We start from the raw sequence: 8569 nt of genomic DNA, 5'->3' as shown, positions 1-8569 counted from the left end.
AAAAATAAAGTCTGACACTGTTTCCACTGTTTCCCCATCTATTTCCCATGAAGTGATGGGACTGGATGCCATGATCTTCGTTTTCTGAATGTTGAGCTTTAAGCCAACTTTTTCACTCTCCACTTTCACTTTCATCAAGAGGCTTTTTAGTTCCTCTTCCCTTTCTGCCTTAAGGTTAGTATATCATTACTCCCATTCTCATATGAGGAAACTGAGGCACAGGCCCAAGTGTCACATCAAGTAAGTGGCAGAGCCAGGATTCAAACCCAGACAGTCTACACTCTTGGTCACAATACCCTCTGCCTCTCACGTGCTGTGCTTAGTCGCTAAGTCGTGTCCGACTCTTTACGACTCCATGGACCACAGTCTGCCAGGTTCTTCTACCCATGAAATTCTCCAGGCAAGAACACTGGAGTGGGTTGCCATGCCCTCCTCCAGGGGATCTTCCCAACCCAGGTCTCCCGCATTGTAAATGGATTCTTTACTGACTGAGCCATCACGGAAGCCCAAGAATACTGGAGTGGGTAGGCTATGCCTTCTCCAGGAGATCTTTCCAACCCAAGAATCGAACTGGGGTCTCCTGCATTACAGGTGGATTCTTTACCAGCTGAGCTACCAGGGCAGCCCATGCCTCTCACAGAATGGAGTGATTACCATGCCTGCCTCCAACAGGGCTGTAAGGATTGCAGTCGTCCCTTGGTAGCCAGGACCTCCCGCAGATATCAATATCCACAGATGCTCCAACCCCTTAAGTAAAATGACTTGGTACAGTTGGTCCTCCTTATCTTCGGGTTCTGCATCCATGGATTCACCAACCTCAGACTGAATTTCAGTTGGTCAAATCCATATGGAAAACCCATGGATACGGAGGGCCGACTGTAATTACAAGGCTAGGCATTCAGCACAGCTCCCCGCAGAGAGAAAACCCTGCTGTGAGTGGCAGCACTGGTGGCTGCGACCGTGGGCTCCACATTCATTATCTTTCCAAGACTGGAAAAGGCAGCACTGTACATCTGAAACCTCCGAGTCCTCTGGAGTTTCCTTCAACTCCACACCTCATGTTCACTCTCCAGCAAGTCTGTCAACGATCTCTCTCATTCTCTCTTTCCCAGCTGCCTCCCAGCCTACCACTGCCCCTTAACCTCAGCACAGTCTCCCTGCATTCTTTCTTGGCCCTGCTCCTGCATCCTTGGTCTATATATCCACCAGAGTAAGCCCTTTAAAAATGCAAGCCATTAGGGACTTCCCTGGTGGTCCAGTGGCTAAGACTCTGTGCTCCCAACGCAGGGAGCCCAGGTTCAATCCCTGGTCAGGGAACTAGATCCCATGTGCTGCAACCAAGAGTTTTCAAGCTGTAACTAAAAAAAAAAAAAAAAGTAAAGATACTATGTACCACAACTAACACCTGGTGCTGCCAAATAAATAAAAGAAAAAAATCATTTTAAATTGAATAAAAATAAAAATTGTTGTTGTTTTTGTTCAGTTGCTCAGTCATGTCCGACTTTCTGCGACCCCATGGACTACAGCACGCCAGGCTTCCAAGCCATTAAATGTCGTTTGTGTGTAAGAGCTTCCAAGAGCTTTCCAAGGCAACATGCTTGAACGGCTTGTCTCTGATCACTTCCCAGGCCCCTTCCATTCTCCAAGTTTCAGCCTTTGGATAATATCTCAAATACATACAGCACCTTCCCACCTAGGTCTGGCAGAATAATGGCCCCCCAAAGGTGACCATGTCCTAATCCCTTGAACTTTTGAGTATGTATGGTAAAATGGAACTAAGTTTTCAGATAGAATTAAGATTAGTAATCAGCTGATCTTGAGAGGGGGACATTAGCTTGGGTTATCCAGGTAAGCCCAGTGGATGCATGCGGTCCTTAGAAGTGACAGAGGGAGGCAAGAGCGTCAACACGGTGAGATGTGAAAAGGACTCCACTGGCTATCGCTGGCTTTGAGGATGGAGGAAGGGGCCATAAGCCAACGAATCTAGGGAACCTCCAGGAGCTGGAAAAGGCCAGGGAATGGATTTTCCCCTGGAGCCTCCAGAGAGGAATGCAACCTGGCCAACACCTTGATTCTAGCCCAGAAAGCCACTCCTGTTAGACTTCTGATCTTCAGAAGCATAAAAAAGTAAATTTGTGGTTTTAAGTCATTAAACTTGTGTAATTTGTGACTACAACAATAGGAAACTAATATACTACTTCAGCGCCTTAGCATTTCCCAATGAAAACTGAATGAACAAGCCCCGCTCAGCCTCCAAACCACTTTCCACCCCATCACAGCCCTTTTTCTGCAAAAGGAATTCTAAGGTTCTGGAGCATAGTACCCGCATTCTGGAATTCACTGTCCTACAGCCTCCTGTCTTCCATCGGTGACAGTGTTGCAGACTTCTGCAGGATAATGATTTCTTTCATGTCTGCCTCCCCTGCCCTTGAACTGTGGCCTATTCACCAACGCAGGCTCAACCTCCTAGCACGAGGCTGTCCCAACAGAGGAAGTCAACAAAGCACATTTGTAATAATAATGGCTGCGTGTGTTACCTCTGTTATCCAGAGGTGGACACGTACTGAGCCCCGAGCCGGGGCGGAGTCCTGGGCTAAGCCTTTCAGAAGCACTTCATCCTACACCAACCCTGCAGGGTGGGTTACCATTGTTCTCCCTATTTTATAGGGTGAAGGAAGCAGCTGAGCCCTGAAGGGTTAACTGACTTGCCCAAGGATGCAGAACAAACAGAGGCAGGGCCAGGCAATGGATCCAAGAAGACCGCTTGGGAATCTGCACACTTAATCACAACAGCACACTGCTTCCCTCTCTACAGCCTTCCCAGGCAAGATGAGCGTCTCCTGTTCCCAACATTTGGGACCCTGTCGCTAGAGTTGGACAGACTGAGCGACTTCCTTTTCACTTTTCACTTTCATGCATTGGAGAAGGAAATGGCAACCCACTCCAGTGTTCTTGCCTCTAGAATCCCAGGGATGGGGGAACCCGATGGGCTGCTGACTATGGGGTCGCACAGAGTCAGACACGACTGAAGCGACTTAGCAGCAGCAGCAGCTGGCAAGTGGCAGAGCCACTGTTTGAAGCTGGGGTCTGACTGATTCAAAAGGCTGTGTCCCTTTCCATCTCACCAGGCTGCTTCACTGTCCAATGAGCGAATGAACAAAACATCAACCCAGCACCTCTGGATGGCATGTGGCACACAGAATCAAAATGAGGACTGGCTGCTAACTAGTGCCACACGGCCCATCCTGAGGACTGTTTCTTTTTGAAAACAAGCACCGTCCAAATTTCTAGTTCCCGAAGGCTCAGTCTGCTAAAAGGGAGGGGATGACCTGCTTTAAAGCTGCCCCAACAGAGGCTGCGGCCTCTGGAAACGTGAGAGAGGCAGAACCAGTTCTTTGTCTAAATGTTAAGAATTTTTAAAAAGAAAGAGGAAAAAAACAGGTTTATGTGAAAACAAGGAACATACCAAAGGGAGCTGTAGAGAGATCGTGACGGAAATGCAGAGAGAAGTCATCTCTGTTGCCAGGTTGTTTAGGGAGGTAATGCCATTTGAAATCTGGAAGATAAGCCTTGAAAACCAGTTTCTAAAGGCTGTTAGTGGCACCTCTGTGACAGCAAGGGGCCTCGGTGACCTGTTTCAGGGTCTTTGGGGTGTGCATGGAGACCTTCAGCCTCGGATGAGAACAAAAGACTTCAGGAGAACAGCAGTCTTGTTTTCCAGGCAGTGCTGCCATCTCTTGAGGAACCAGGTCTGAGTACAGAACCCTTAGGACCCCATCCTTGACTCCTGCATCTAGAACCATGTGAGACTGCCTACATTTACAGTGGTTCTCCTTGGAGCCAAAAAAGGATTAGTACTACTTCCCCTGGAGATACCATTCCTAGACACAAGAAGGAGGCTTGAGGACCACTGGACACTCTTAGATAGTAAAGGGCCCTGTTTGTTGTCTGGTAAAATTGTTTTAATCAAGGCTTGGAGAATGAGCCAGTGTTTATTGAGCACCTCCCTGTACCAGCCCCTTTGCCAGAAGTTACCATATACTTTATCTCATGTAATCCTCCACTGCTATTCTGGGAAGCAGGTTAATACCTGCCCATTTTACAGAATAGAAAACTCAGGCTCACAGAGGTTTGGCAACTATTCCAAGGGCACACAGCCAATAAGTGGAGGGTTTGGATTCAAACCTAGGTCTGATTCCAATCTTTGCCTCTTCCTGTTCCTGTCTCAACCTCCCTTCACCTTTATTTAAAAAAATGTGTACTGAGCATTTTACTAATGTACCCCATGTTCTGGTACATGCAGCAGTGAAGAAGACAGGCAAGGTTCCCACCTTTACGGCCTGGATACCCTAGTGTAGGGAGATGGACAATAAGAAGGAGACAGATAAGCAAGGTAATTCGGAATAGTGATAAGCACTGTGGAGAAAAATCAAGCAAGGGATTGGGGGAGAGGATGATTGAATGAGTGGAGGTGGCCGAGGAAGGTCTCCAGACGATAATTGAGCTGAGATCTTAATTAGTATCCAAAAAAAACCCACCAAATTCCTCCTGTTTCCCACGTGTAGCCTGAGACATGCATTTGACTTTTCTCTTTATCCCCTCTAGTCCCCCATCAGCAGAGATTCCAAAGTACATACTTTCATTTTTGGGCTAGAATGCCTTGTGAAACCCACTGATAAGGTTACCTGTTCACACCAGGAGAGAGAATTTCAAAGTGGTAAACAGACCTGCTCAGCCTTACAAACACCATATAAAGACAGGTCCTGGGGCTCATTTGTCCTACGAAGCCAAGGAGCTGCCACCCCATAAGCACTCCTTGAGTCTGCATTAATCAGACAGCTCGAAGAAGGTTTCCTTTTCATTTTTCTAGGTCTGTGATGATGGATGATGTGTGGCGGCACTTCTGGATCCATAATCAGGGGGTGGTGGTGTTTTCTCACTCCTACAAGACTAAACTTCGTGGGACATTTAGGATATCTTCCTTGACAGTGCTGAGCTAAAGTGCTGTGTTCTTGAAAGGATGATTGCAGCCCTATTATAAAAGATAACCTAATCACACGGGAGAGAGTAAAACATCAAGCAATTTGATTTCAAAACCCTGAAATAGAAGACCAAAGAATAATTAACTACGAAAACCAGAAGGCTCTAATCTTGATGAACTAGTGGGACGACCAGGAAAGACAGAAAACTTAGATCTTCGAGCTTCACAGATCCTTGAATGGTTTGAGTGATCAGAATCAGGGCTCCTGCAGGCTTTCAGTTGGCTTGTGTGTGAGCTTTCTCCTCCCACCCCCTCAAGTCCCCACCCCTCCACGCACACTTTCAAGTAATCAAGTGCGCCTGCCCCAGCTCTGCCGTTCTGGCTTCTAGTAAGAAAGAGAAGACTTGCTCTCAGCGGCCCCCAGATCTGGGCTTCCTGCTAGGGCCTGTACACCTGCTGAAGGGAGGTGGCAGTTCCCACAGAGCCGGCAAAACAGACCCTTTCACAGAAAGGAGACAAATGGGCTGACGGCCAGTGACAGGTGATTTGATAAAACCTTCACAAGATTCCTCTTCCCCGTATTTGCTGTTGAGGCACAGCTACGGGTGACGGTGGCTCATGGGGGCTCTTTCATAAATCTCAAAGACAGGCCCTTTTAGACGCTGCCTACAAAGGAAAGCCCTTGGTGAGACTTCTGTCACTGACAGCCATATATTCTGTTAAAGGAGAAAACCGTCATGTTTTCCCAATTTTGAGCACAGTGGCTGAGAAAAAAAAAAAACATTACCTAAAACAATCTCAGTTCAGCTGGCAGGCTTGGGCCCAGGGTGAGGGTGGGGCCAGGGTCAGGGTCTTCTCCAGCTGCTGTTAATAAAATAAAAACCCAGTCTTGGGTGCCTTTTCTAGGAAGGGTGGCTTCGACTCAACATGCTGGCCCAAGAAACTGCTCTTTCTGTTTTTCTTTTTCTGAGCAAGAGGAGAAGGAAATTCTCCTTAGTTTCACCATGGAGTTGGTATTACATTTGTGGACCCGAGAAAGATGTGACAACCATTCACTCTCAGATCTGGCTCTGGGCCTGGTTGGTACCACTTAAAATGAAGAGATGAGCCTCATTAGCTGGGATTCAACAGGCCCCTCGTGGATGAGAAGTCACTGAGTGAGAAAGCTTCATTCAAGGGTGAGGAAAGGGGGTCAAGGATGGAAATGACGCACAGGAGAAAATGAAAATGCATGAAGTTTCCTGAGTGATTTGCTGTGGCTATTTAAACCATTTAAAAGTCTAAACCCTCTTGAGGTCAGGGAAAGAACCAGTGGAAAATCAGAGGTACGTTTTAAAATGCAAAGCATCTCTAAACAGCTATTTGATTAGGTTTTTATCCAACTAGACTATGATAATTAGCAAATGCCTGGGAGATGAGATTTAAATATGCCAATCAGCCCATCTCAAGAGTTTAGCGTGAACAATGTAGAATTTAATTATCCTTAAGCGATCACCACTTTGGCGGGGTTACAGCCTTAACTAGAGATCTGAAACCCAAAAGATGACCTCGCCTCATGCCTGGAGCAGCTGCTTTCCCACTTAAAAAAAAGAGCAATCCCAGGTGTTATCTGCAAATTCCACCAGTGTGACCTTTAAAGAGAATGATTTGGAGTACTTCTGGTGATAACTCTGCCACCATTTCTTCCGCTAATGGGGCAGTTTCAGAAGCAGCAGGGTGGTGGAGATAACTGACCTCACGGAGGTGCAATCAGACTCTACCTGCGATACCTAAATTGCCACTTTCCCCATCAGTGACCATTTCTTAGGTTGAAACTCATCAAAAGCTTAAAGATTCACAACTTCTGGCTTCTCATGCAGTCAGATGGGACATGCAAAATGGGACCTGAACTAGAGATTGACCTATAATGGGATTGAACATAACTTGAAAGAGAGGAAAGCGCAGTTAACTGTTGAGGAGCGCTTTTCTGTCTTGCTACCCGGGAATGTGGCATCATGAACTCTGGTTAAATGAAGTCTTTTCAATGACTCAGGCTCTCGTCACAATGGGTCCATTTTTCACCCCACAGACTGGGCTTGACTATCTCTCAAAATAGCTTTTTAGAATATTGTGATTGCAAAATGGCTAAGAGCGAGGAAGCTTTCACTCCTTCAGCCCGTAACTATAGAAACATGCATGTCTTGGGCACAGAGGGACATTACCAGGCAACATGACAAAAATGAATAGTATCAATAACCATCCCACAGTATCTCAGCTTCTGTAATTATAGATGACTGCAAGTACAACAGATCCCGACACAAACGGGTATAATGGAGACGTGATCATTTCTCTGCTTCTCTGTCACCAACTCTCCTCCTGTCTACACGTGGCCCTGCACCCGCATGGACTGGAGAGGTCTCTAATTAACCACCTGCCAGTGTCACTGGCCATAACTCTAACTGGGCCAGCACTTTCTTGCCCAAGTTCTCACAAGTGATAATTAAATCCCCCAGCCTCACTTATGAGGTCTGCTCACAACTGAGCAGATCATACATACACTAGCATGTCTACCAGTGACAGATTCTCCAAGTACCCCTGGCTGGCGTCTAATCATGAGATAAGTATCTCCTTATGTGAGCGCCTTGAGTCACAGCCTCTGCCCCGGGAGCCTTCACCTTTTCTTTTAATGGAACAATGTTTTGCAATTTCAGCTCCATCTATCAGGTGCCTCTTATTGTCTACTAATAGAGTTTACAGAATCCTATTCCCTGTCTAGGGCCAGGGCCAAGAAATCTTCTGTCGTTTCTATAAGTCCAAGAACATTGCAGGTGGACTATAAACTGAATTTGAACTTGGTCCACCATTGGCTGCCGACCTCAGAATGTGACAGCAAGGGTTTTAATTCATAATTAGATGTTGACTAGACAAATTACCTGCCAATGGTACCTTTGCCTACTGCATTGCACAGGAGAATAATGTTCAGTGTGGGGATACATGGAAAGAGAGAGCTCTCCTGGGAAGCAATGTTTTGCAAAAATCTATTTCCTTGACAACTGTTTTCCAAGCAAAAGCTAGTACGGCAGATTTTCCCCCCAATGATTTTAAACTATTCTGGTGTCTAAAAACCAACATTGTCAAATGACCTAATGTGAAAAATAGGGATTTAAATAAAAGAAAAAAAAATTTTTTTTTAATTCTAGAGTTGAACATTTTAAAAGGTAGGGATTCACATGTACCATAAGATTTGGGGAAGAAAGGGTGGTAATGAGCAGAACACGGGCAGTATTTAGTAGTAACCACACTAGGAATTAGTGACATCGGTGATCATGGAGAAGAATGTGGAGGACAAACGGGCTGCCATGCTGGGCCCCTCTATCCAGAATTGGAGGACTAACCTAGTCTCTATGCGGAATACAGCCTAGACCCCTTCTAAGGTTTAAGGAAACTCCAGAAACAAACCCATCAGCCTCAGGTCTAAGTTAAGTTCCTTAAAATTACACAATCTCTGATTTTCTGGGGCTTCCCTGGTGGCTGAGACACTAAAGAATCTGCCTGCAATGCAAGACACTGGGGTTTGATCCTTGGGTCAGGAAGATTCCCCTAGAGAAA

The 8569-nt window shown here is 46.2% G+C and overlaps 1 protein-coding gene and 1 non-coding gene across 2 annotated transcripts in view; one reads left to right on the top strand and one right to left on the bottom strand.

Moving 5' to 3' along the window:
- The window catches only part of MAN1C1 (mannosidase, alpha, class 1C, member 1), a 152307-nt gene that overhangs the window by 106648 nt on the left and 37090 nt on the right, over positions 1-8569 (bottom strand). The window lies entirely within an intron of this gene.
- TRNAG-CCC lies at positions 1245-1317 on the top strand. The gene has a single exon. It is a non-coding gene; the product is annotated as a tRNA-Gly (tRNA).

The sequence above is a fragment of the Bison bison genome, unplaced genomic scaffold (assembly GCF_000754665.1).
Source record: "Bison bison bison isolate TAMUID 2011002044 unplaced genomic scaffold, Bison_UMD1.0 scf7180017864516, whole genome shotgun sequence".
Taxonomy (NCBI): domain Eukaryota; kingdom Metazoa; phylum Chordata; class Mammalia; order Artiodactyla; family Bovidae; genus Bison; species Bison bison.
The sequence above is the reverse complement of the archived record's forward strand: the minus strand, read 5'-3'. Positions and strand labels throughout refer to the sequence as shown.